At 35.9% G+C, this 10,263-nt stretch overlaps 1 long non-coding RNA gene across 1 annotated transcript; it reads right to left on the bottom strand.

Moving 5' to 3' along the window:
* Positions 1 to 1,521: 1,521 nt before the first annotated feature.
* Positions 1,522 to 2,994, bottom strand: LOC148970889 (uncharacterized). Its single transcript, XR_016147343.1, has 3 exons — positions 2,838 to 2,994; positions 2,514 to 2,624; positions 1,522 to 2,413 (listed from the first exon to the last, which is right to left on the bottom strand). It is a non-coding gene; the product is annotated as an uncharacterized LOC148970889 (long non-coding RNA).
* Positions 2,995 to 10,263: the final 7,269 nt, after the last annotated feature.

Here is a 10,263-nt window from a genome sequence, read left to right as displayed (position 1 = left end):
TGTGGAAGTATTTAAAACAAGCGTGTTACAACTAGCCATGCGTTACGTTGTACCCCGCGCTCCTCTGCAACATGTTTCTGAATCCTGATCCTGGAACAACATTGTAATCACCCAATCAGATTTGAGGGTTTTTAAGTTTACAGTTTATGTCAAGTTTAGAAGGTAATTCATCAGCCGGAAAGTGAAGCCACCCTGGGGGACCCCATTGGTTATCAAGCCATCACCTGCTGTTAGCATTTCATTAATTGACTCCCATTAATTTTGGCGTCACTTTGACAGCGAATAACTTTACATCTGAGTCGTTTAAAGGCTCCATTTGTCCATTGTTTATTTCTAAAGAAACATGGCAATATATAAAAGGCTCCATTTCCTTGTCTTACGTTATGGCCCTGTAGCAGTTTTTGTAAAAGTAGACTAACGATTGCGTCATAACCGTTGAAATTACCGTATAGACCATAGACTGTAAAAATATTGACAAGGCCCCTTCGCTCTCTTCCATTGGCAAGAAGTGAAGCCGCCAATGTCCCGATATGCCGCTGACATCTTGGAACTTGAGTCTGCGCAGTATCGATTTCAGGACCAGACATGTGCAGTAATAAAATCAAGGCCCGGCCCTCACTCTCGCTGAATCAATCGCAATCACACGCCCCCTACACTTTTTTTAAGTGGCCTCTGTCTGATCCGTTGCTTTTAACGAGGCTTGTTGTCTTTTAGCTAGCTGGCCCTTAACATTTATTTACTAATTAGCTTATAAATTGAACTTACTGAAAAAAAACTCGGACATGCCAGATCGGTTAGCACATTCTACTGCTGAACAACCCATTATGTCGGAGTGAAATAATTAATTATAGAAATTTAGATATTTAATTTAAAGCTCCAATCTCCTCAGTCCTCCGAAGATCCCGAAAAAAAGTCTGTTGGTGCTTCAGTGACTTCTTCGTTGAGAGAACATGTCAATCATGACGTAACAGCATCGTTTTTACAGCATCACATAACTAACTAAAAACAAACTTAATTTAAAACAAACATTTGAAATTACATAAGCGTGATAAAAACTACAGTAAATGACAGAAACTATCTTTGGAAAAAAGATATGTGAAGTGTAATTGAATTGTTTAGTTGGTCTCACGTCCCATTGAATAACATGGGGAGGCGTGGTTTATGATCTATACTAGGAGCAGTCTAGGAGCAGTGGAGTCATAAAGTCAAGGGAGAAGCCCATAGAGTCATAAAGTTGCACCTACATTATCAGTCAAGTTTTATAGATATTTTGGGAGGTTTTAAAACAATTTTGATTAAATCGAAAATCAGTTCAGCTGTTTCCAAGTAATGTTGAAACATACATTTGTATAAACAGTGGGGTTTTTTAAGGGAAGAAATGTATTTTAGTTAAGGATCAAATTGTTGACACTTAAAACAAATGGAAGCAAAGTTCAAACTGTGAACAAATAAGTTTATTTGATGACAAAAATTGTTAGTAACTCAGTATGTATTTTTAATAATGATATTTGTAATCAGCATGTTTTGCTTTCAAAAAATACAAACCCTATAAAATATGCATACAAAAAATAACTAATGACACACCATCAAATTAAAAAAAATAATAATAATAATAAATCAGCATAAAAAACTGAACAGGCATTTGTCAGCATTGTGTTTGGCCAGCTATTCAACTTCTGTGCATGCTGAAAAAATATAATAGTCTACTTCATTTATTGTACTTAATTGAACTATAAATAGGGATGAAGTACACTTGATTTTTACACTTTAACATTAAAATGTTACTCTAACCTGTTGATTATAATAAAAAGGTTAATTATTTGTACAGCCTGCGAATTTGTACATCATCAATTCCCCTGAGGACTGTAATGTCATCCAATAGCCACATGTTTGGCATCTTTGTAAGAAAAAAAAGGCAAAAGCAGGGTGAATATTATATGCGAATACACTGAATAAAATTATGTCTTTTTCTTATTGATGTAACAATGAAAAAGACAGAAATAGCCTATAGATTAAAAACTATTTAAAAATTGCATGCATTTGAGTTATTTGTTATACATGCTAAAACCACTATTATACACCTGAAAACCTGTCCATGCATGCAGGTATATACCACAGTCAAACAGATTCTCCAGTTTGTAATTATTTCCTCAGTTATCTAAGGAGAAATTAGAGTTATAGCTTTAAAAATCAAAACAGAAACATTGTAAGCATTTTATCACCGGAACCAATATTTGGAGCAGACACAATGTCATGCTAGTTTATACACATAGCCTATAGTTTTATACAAAATGAATGTTTAATCTGTAAGCAGTTAAGTTATATGAGTAAATGTTCCAATACTCGTCAAGAAAAGACATTCCAATCTCTGACTGGAAGGCACTGTAAGTCAAGGAAGTTTCTGAAGTCACACCTGCAGGGGAAGAAGGTGTTTATACGAAGTGCACAATGATGTTTAAACAACTGAAGGCGCGTTTCTTATAATATATGCTCATAATATCATTATTACTCACCTCCTCAAACTCTACATCTCTTCCGACCAATTTGATCAATTCATTGCCATATATATTTTTTTATTTCAGTTTCACAGTCTTCCCTCGTTACACCGTGTTTTGATGCAGCTTCTGAAATAAGAAACTCGAAGAATGAATTGGAAACATGTTGAATGGTAGTCATTCATATCATAACTGCTCTTGTACACTCTAGGATCAAATTTGCAGACATCACAGAGTTGATCAACTGATTTAATTTAGAAATACAGACAAAACATAGGCTAAGTAAAATACAAACTCTCTTAGAATGAGGGAAGTGTTCATGCAGCAGTGAGTTTACAGTACCTCGAATTACATCTGTTAAAATAGCCAGCTGAGAGAAGGGCCTTTTATCTCCTCTCCCCTGCCAGTTGAACTCCTTAGCCAGATCATCTGTTAGGACTTGCTTCATAATTTTCTTAATCACATCCTTGGGCCCAACACCTCCAAGCCTTGACAGATATTGTACCTGTAAAGAAAATGCATTTTCACTTTATTTTGGTGTCCGTTTAACACGTTCCATTGACTATGAGTAACATTGCACCAACATGTCAAATAACTCTCATTTGAGTGTTAATAGAGTATTAGTAAACTGGTAGGGTTAAGGTTAAAATAAGTTGACATGAACTTACAAAGTTACTTATGGTCAGTAGGATGTTGGACCACCACAATAAAGAGTTAGCAGATATTAAGCAGAGAGTCTAATAGTATAATATAGTAGTGATAATTAATGAGAGTTAGTTGACATGTAGTTCAATTGAGTTGATAAGTTACTAATAGTCAACAAAATATTCAAAAGGGACCATCAAAATAAAGTGTTACCAAAATATTTTAAATATTTTATTAAGTGTTCTTTATTATTATTACATGTCTTGAACTACTTCAATATGACTTATTGGTCAAACACAGCATTGAATAGTCAAATATTTTGTGTATAGCTCATTTGCACCACCAAAAGTTGAACAAAAGAACCAGCTGGGTGAGTATGGAAAATGAGCAATTTTAATTGGTCGTCAATTCACTGAGTCTGTCTGCGTATCGTAGCAACGAGCACAAGACTGTGCTGTTGTGAATCCAGTGGGAAAATAGATCTCGTGTATTGTATTGTTTTTATATTTTGTGTGTCTATGTGATAGAAATATTATTTGATGCAAATAATTTTAGCCGGCTCAGCCAAACTTTATCAGCTGGCGGCTCAATTTGGCTTACGAGATTATTGGCTGGCGGCGGCTGATATTCTAAATGGCGCAAATGGCGGCGCCTGGCGGCGGCTTCGGGGTCTAGAGACAGAACATGGAATAGGAATCTGTGTTATGCCAATTCATCAAAAGAAATCAACAATAATGCAGATTGATGATGCATCTGTATAAATATTATAACACTGTATTTAATGCCCATTTATTATTATTATTTTTTATTTATTTATTTATTTATTAAGTAGCCGTTATACAAGCAGGATAATGTGCAGTTATTATTGCATGCAGTTGAGTGTACATTATCCCTTTCTTGAAATGCTGTGTTGACTCACATATTTTTGGCGTTTTGTTGGATTTCTGAGCTCTTTTTCAGTCCTGAGCACATCTTCAAAGGTTTTAAGAGGCAGATTAAGCTTTGTTTTAACATCTCTAGTGGGTAAGCAGCGGACTTTAGAAGCCGGATTGTCTTTCAGTAGTTTCTTTAACATAGAAGAGTTTTCCTGAACTGTGCTCTTGATGTCTCTCAGCATTTGGGGGAAATCATCCTTGTCTGTTGAGTAAAATGAGTTGTGTAATTACAAAAAATATTACAATGGCAAAAGAAATTGACTCACCATCAGGAATGTTTTGAGGGCTTTCAGGTCTTTGTCTTTTTAGTGAGCCTTTTTCAGGGAATCTTTGGGATCTTTATTTGAAAATAAACAATACTTTAACTAAACACAAATTAATTTGACCTTTAGGTAAAATATTTTAAACAAATGTTGCTTTTGGAAACAAAGTGCAAGCATCTGTTACTTACTGTTCTTTCAGTTCTATAATTTCTTTTTGCCCCTCTTTTGCCTCATCAAATAATACTGCAATAAAATAATTACTATATTACTTGAGAATGTATAAACATCCTAAACGTAAACAATTATTTTAAAGTGACCATTACCATAATCTTTGTGAAAGCTAATATTTATTTTCTCCCATGTTTTTCCTCCTGTTTCAGGTTTAAATATGTTCTTAACAGCTTCCATGTACTTCTCCGCTGATTTGAATGGGGGCCAGTAACTTTGTTTATTGTCTGGGGTCAACCAGTTTGATGCGACCACCATCACCTCATCTGAGTCTTGCAAAGTAACAACCGCATACATGGTCTGTCTAGTGAAGGGGGAAATAATTATGTTTAGCTCTGAATGAAAAATAAATATATTCTGAATTTTGTAGTAAATTGAAAAGTTGACCAAACAAATCATCTGAAAGTCATGGGATTGATGAAATTCTGACAGAATACACAAAACCAATTCACAGGTATTTTTCCCCATATAGGTTTAACTACCCCTGTTGTACAATTTATGGCACAAGCAAAATTTCTACACTGAATGAAAGACATATCTATATATATTAAAGGGGTGATGAACTGTGAAATCAAATTTTCCTTGAGCTTTTGATATCTAAGAGGTTATCATATTATAAGTTATATCCTGTAAGTTTCAGAACTGAAAACGTCCTTGTTAGTCTAATAAAAGCTTTTATTTACACCAGCCTCTGAAAACGTCTCGTTTTGAAAAGTTGGAAACTATGACGTCGAAGGGGTTAAAACACCACCCCAGCAGAAGAAGATCAACGCCTACTTCAACACGGCCGGTTTAGCCCCGCCCACCGATTCGCGCATTACTAGCATAGCTAGCTAAATAGCCTAACATACATGCTACCTCGTGATGACAAACCGGATCGTTCTACCGAGCAATACAGAATATTTTGCAGTGCCTGTTTGTGGAAGAAGACAGTCGCTACATAAGCTTCCTCTGGATTCCAATAGGACTTCATGGATAAACTTTATTTTTAATGACGTTCCAGCTGATTTGGGTAAAACATCGTCGTCTGTTCGCTTCATTTCACTGAGGATTGTTTTGTAAACAAGACTGGATTTGCAGACCGATTAAGAACGGTGCGGTGCCGTCTATATTGGATCTGACAGGAATTGTGCAACACACGGACTCTGGGTCGAACATGTATGGGCGAATCATTCCGGTTGCCATTTGACAACATTGGACGTTTTCCCCCACATACACCGACGGGTGAGTGAAACTCATTATAATATGCAAAACTGTTATCCACTCGCAGCAGTGGGCGTTTATTTCCAAGTCTTCAGTGCGACACGCCCATAAAAACCGACCGTTTTTCAGGAAGGCTCACAACTTGGGTACAAAATAGCCTATTACTTATTCATTTTGATGTTTTTGAATGCAAAAACCAAGCGAACGTCTTAAGTTGACCTCAGACAACAATATAATAACATTTTAAAAGCCAGTTCATGACCCCTTTAATTTAAACGGGATCATGGTCATATTCATGATCCTCACCTTCCATCACCCTCCAAAATGTATTTTTTAGACAAACTGGCTTCTGATTCCTCTTCTGTGTTGTGTGCAAGCGTTTCCTCCTTCTTTTTATTCCAGTCCTCATCATTAGGCTCATTTCCCAAGCACTTTGATTGTTTATCATTTCTTTTGGATAATTCCTTAATGTAATATATTTCATTATCTGTGTTCCTCACTGCAGCTATTACTTCCTGAAGGTCCTCAGGTTGGATGCAAAGAATAACACTTTGTTTAAAAACGAGAATATGTTTCTGTTTTAAACGCCCAGCTAATGCGGAAGCAAAGCATTTCAGAGCCAGTGTAATAAGAACTGGGGTCAAAGGGCAGCCCTGATCCAGCAGTTTGTCTCTCTCAGCTGAAGCGTCTACAGATTCAGTGTCTGCTTCTTCTGGTGCATCTCTGAGAAGGTTTTTCACAACGAGGAAATCTTGATACAGAGTCGGGTCTGACCGTTTTTGCTCTTCTATTTCATCCTTAATACAAGACAACCTCATCCCAGCGCAGAAGGTTTTGGGAGCGATCATGACAGAAGTTGTTTTGTTTGACACAAGACCCTTTGACTGAGTCTCCAAGAAATCATCTAGACGTCTTGCAAGAATAGTTGCAATGATGAGGTAGTCAAAGTTAAAAAAGTGTTGACTATCATCATGTGGACTCTTCACAGTTTCATTAAAGTGTGTCTCAGAGCAGTTAAACGTACCGCTGTGGATTCTGTCATAGAGCATCTTAATGTATGGAATTAGATCCTGAATGTTGTCTTTATAGAAGGAAACTGGGATGCCGTCTGGTCTCGGTGTGTCGGACACTTGAAGAGATTGTACAGCTGATATAATGTCAACCTCACTGACTGCATGTGAGCTTTCTTTGCCCAGTGATGAACCAGTCTCATCTGTCAAAAGATCCTTTTTTAGATTCAGCCATTGGGAAATTGTTTGTATCTGTGGATCTTTCTGAAAAATGGTTGTGGAAACATTGTTGATCTCCAAGTACACAGGACAATGGTCACCCATCTCTGAGTCTCTGATTTCACATCTTCTGACCCGCCACATACATTCTTCTGGAACAAAAAAGTAATCCAGCCTGGACGCAACTTGACTGTGGAATGTGTACTCCTGCTTTACAGGGTTCTTTCTTCTCCAGACATCAAATAGCTGAAGAGATTTCATGAACTTATTCACACAACAGCGCAGCTTTCTGTGGTTTGACCTGTCTGTCGCCCCTTTTGAATTGTCTTTGTCAACAAATGGATTGAGAACCGTGTTGAAATCTCCACCAATCACCAGCAGCCCTGTGGTCATTGACTGCAGGTAAGGTGACAGTTTATCAAGGGTTTTTGTGTCTGTTTCATGGTTATAAACACTAACCAGAGTGTACGGCTGACCTTCCAGTTTACATTTCAACACAACATAAGCTCCACAGTTATCTTTTTCATCACTTATGCATTCAAAATCTAGTCTTCTCCTGACGAGTATGGCTGTTCCCTTTCGGCAGGGAAACTTTGTGTAGAAAACATGCCACTCATTTCTTAGACCTTCTATAATATGTTCATCTCGTTCTCCAATATGTGTCTCTTGGAAGAAAACAACGTCCGCATTTTGTAGTTTTTGAAATTTCTCATCTCTATTTCGTTTAAGTCCATTAACATTCCAGGTGACAAAATGTATTGTCTGTGAAGCCATCGACAGATCTGCTCTCAGAGAAGGTCCCTGTACAGGGACAAAACAAAGGGTGATGGAGGGTAGGAACTAGTTTGCTTTGCATTCTGAGAGAATTACTGAGTACAACAATAGAAAAGTTTTAAACATTCTGGTGTGGAAAAAAAAAAAAAATGTTTTCCTATTGTTGTACTTGTTAGACAGGTTACCTGTCTAATAAAACAGGTAATGTATCTGTTACACTCACAATAGAGACAACATGCATCATAATCTGAAAACCATGCAAACAAGCTAAAACCCAGAACTAAGTTTTTATAAGCCGTCAACAAAATTGGATACTGGAAGTTGAGACAGAGCGCAACGCGTATAGGCTATTACACGACATTTACCATTTACCATTAAGTGTGTATAATATGCACGCGAAAACGGCATATCATATACATGCAAAATCTATTTTTGGCGTATAAATGGCACGATAAATATATTCGTGGTATAGATACGCACTTCCTTGAGAGTGGGCTGATTTTTGGATAGATGCTGAATGTAGCCTACAATATGGCCACATTGACGATACGTTAAATGTAAATATTACGTATGCTATTTACAGCTAGAAACAGATGATATTTACAAATCTTTCATAAATATATTGGAATGGTTTTTTTCTACCATTTAACTGATTTATTTATACTAATCCCAACCCCTATGCCTGACATAACCATTTTGTCAACAACAACAAAAAAAATATGTCTGTAATTGTATGTGTGGAAGACCCACACTTTATGAACTTAGGAATTCTCATGACATAATAAATATAACAACACTTCAGTTTTAATAATGGCTTTTTCTCTCTTCATTGGTGCCTTTCTTGCTTAGTCAAATGTTTGTAAGATAAATTAAACAACAATTAAAACAACAATACTATTTATTTAGATTGGTTTTAGTAAAAAAAAAAAGGATAAATACATTTTGGACGCAAACTAGAATTTTAGCTCACTTAAGCATCATAATAATTTGAAAGAAAATTGACCTTTTATCTCAGGGTAATGTGTGGGAGAGTAGGCTGTCCTTGATTCAGCTGTCAAGTTGAGCAGAGTAGACTTCTGACCTTGTATTTTCTTGGGTGTTGTCAGGATTATGTTTTGTTCAGTGTGTTTACCCTCTTCAGGAGCCCCCGCCTTCCTCGTCTCCTTTGTCGTGCGCTCTTTATACAACAGCCACACGTTACAGGTGTGGACTTATTGGTGCGTTAAGCAAATGGAAAGACAAAATGTCTCCTTTGTAAAATTTATTTGAATTTATATTGCACAGAATAATTGTAAGAATCAGTGGCATACACACTATTCCCACACTTTCCATATCAATTTCCTATCTAAAAAGAATAGGAACAGGTTTGGGGGGAAATTAAGGTAAAATTTAAAGTAAGTGAAAGCAAATTTTGCCCTGTAGGCAAAGTTAAGATGATCAAACATTTTTTGGAATGAATAGACATTTCACATTTATATTTGTAAGCAATAATTATAAATAAACATTACATAATTATGTTTTTATTATTTATTGATACTTGAATCAAATCTACAGCACTCTTTGCATACCTTGTTTATATAACAACTCATTTGCAATTATACAAATACAAAAAAATGTAAATGAGATAAAAAATAAAACTAAATTCTTTACACAACAATAGGCCTATAAAAACAGATCTGTTTTCTAAAAGTACTTTGTATCATTCACATCTAAACAAATCACCCATAAAGGTTCTAGAAAATCGGACAGCTTCACCAAAATTCTAATTGGCATTTCCATTTCTTGCTGTAAACTTTAACGCTAAAAAAAAAATCAATACACAGTTTGTGTATCGTGCAATTTTGATAAAAGTAGTAAACCATTTCAAAAATGAATACCAACACATAAATGTAAGTAAGGCAATAAGATCTAATGTAAAACTAATGAAAAACATTTACTGAAATGTGTTACATAGAGTTTGTTCATCTGTTAATTCTTCATCTTTTGGGCCTTTTGTTGCTTAATGACCTCGCAGTTTGACAGTTGCTCTGCAAGTCTCTCCAGCTGTTCGATATCTCTTGAGACATCTAAAGTTATATATTAGGGAGTGGTCGTTGCGACACTTCACATCGCAAAGGATTATTTAAACTCTTGTTTCTGTTGTAAAATAGGATATTCTCTCTTACCCATCAATTTGATATTGCTTTTTTGACATTAGCTGCCAATTCCCAATTCCCATTTAAAGGAAATGTGATTTGACACATGCCTCTGTGCAGCCATCAAAATATTATAAAATATATATTTACAAAATACAATTTTATTGGTCAGTGAAAACATTGGGAAACATTTTTGTGTGTGTTTTTTTTTTTCAGTTGAAAAAAGGTTAAATCACAGATTATTGATTCCTTAACTATTCTGGAAATTGCGTTGTACAACTGACATAGTGGCAGTTGTCAGTTCCTTGCATTTATGTCCATTTTATGTTCAGGCATTTATGACTGGACATTTGACG

This window comes from Pimephales promelas, chromosome 18 (genome assembly GCF_988280905.1).
Source record: "Pimephales promelas chromosome 18, fPimPro1.hap1.1, whole genome shotgun sequence".
Lineage (NCBI taxonomy): Eukaryota > Metazoa > Chordata > Actinopteri > Cypriniformes > Leuciscidae > Pimephales > Pimephales promelas.
The sequence above is the reverse complement of the archived record's forward strand: the minus strand, read 5'-3'. Positions and strand labels throughout refer to the sequence as shown.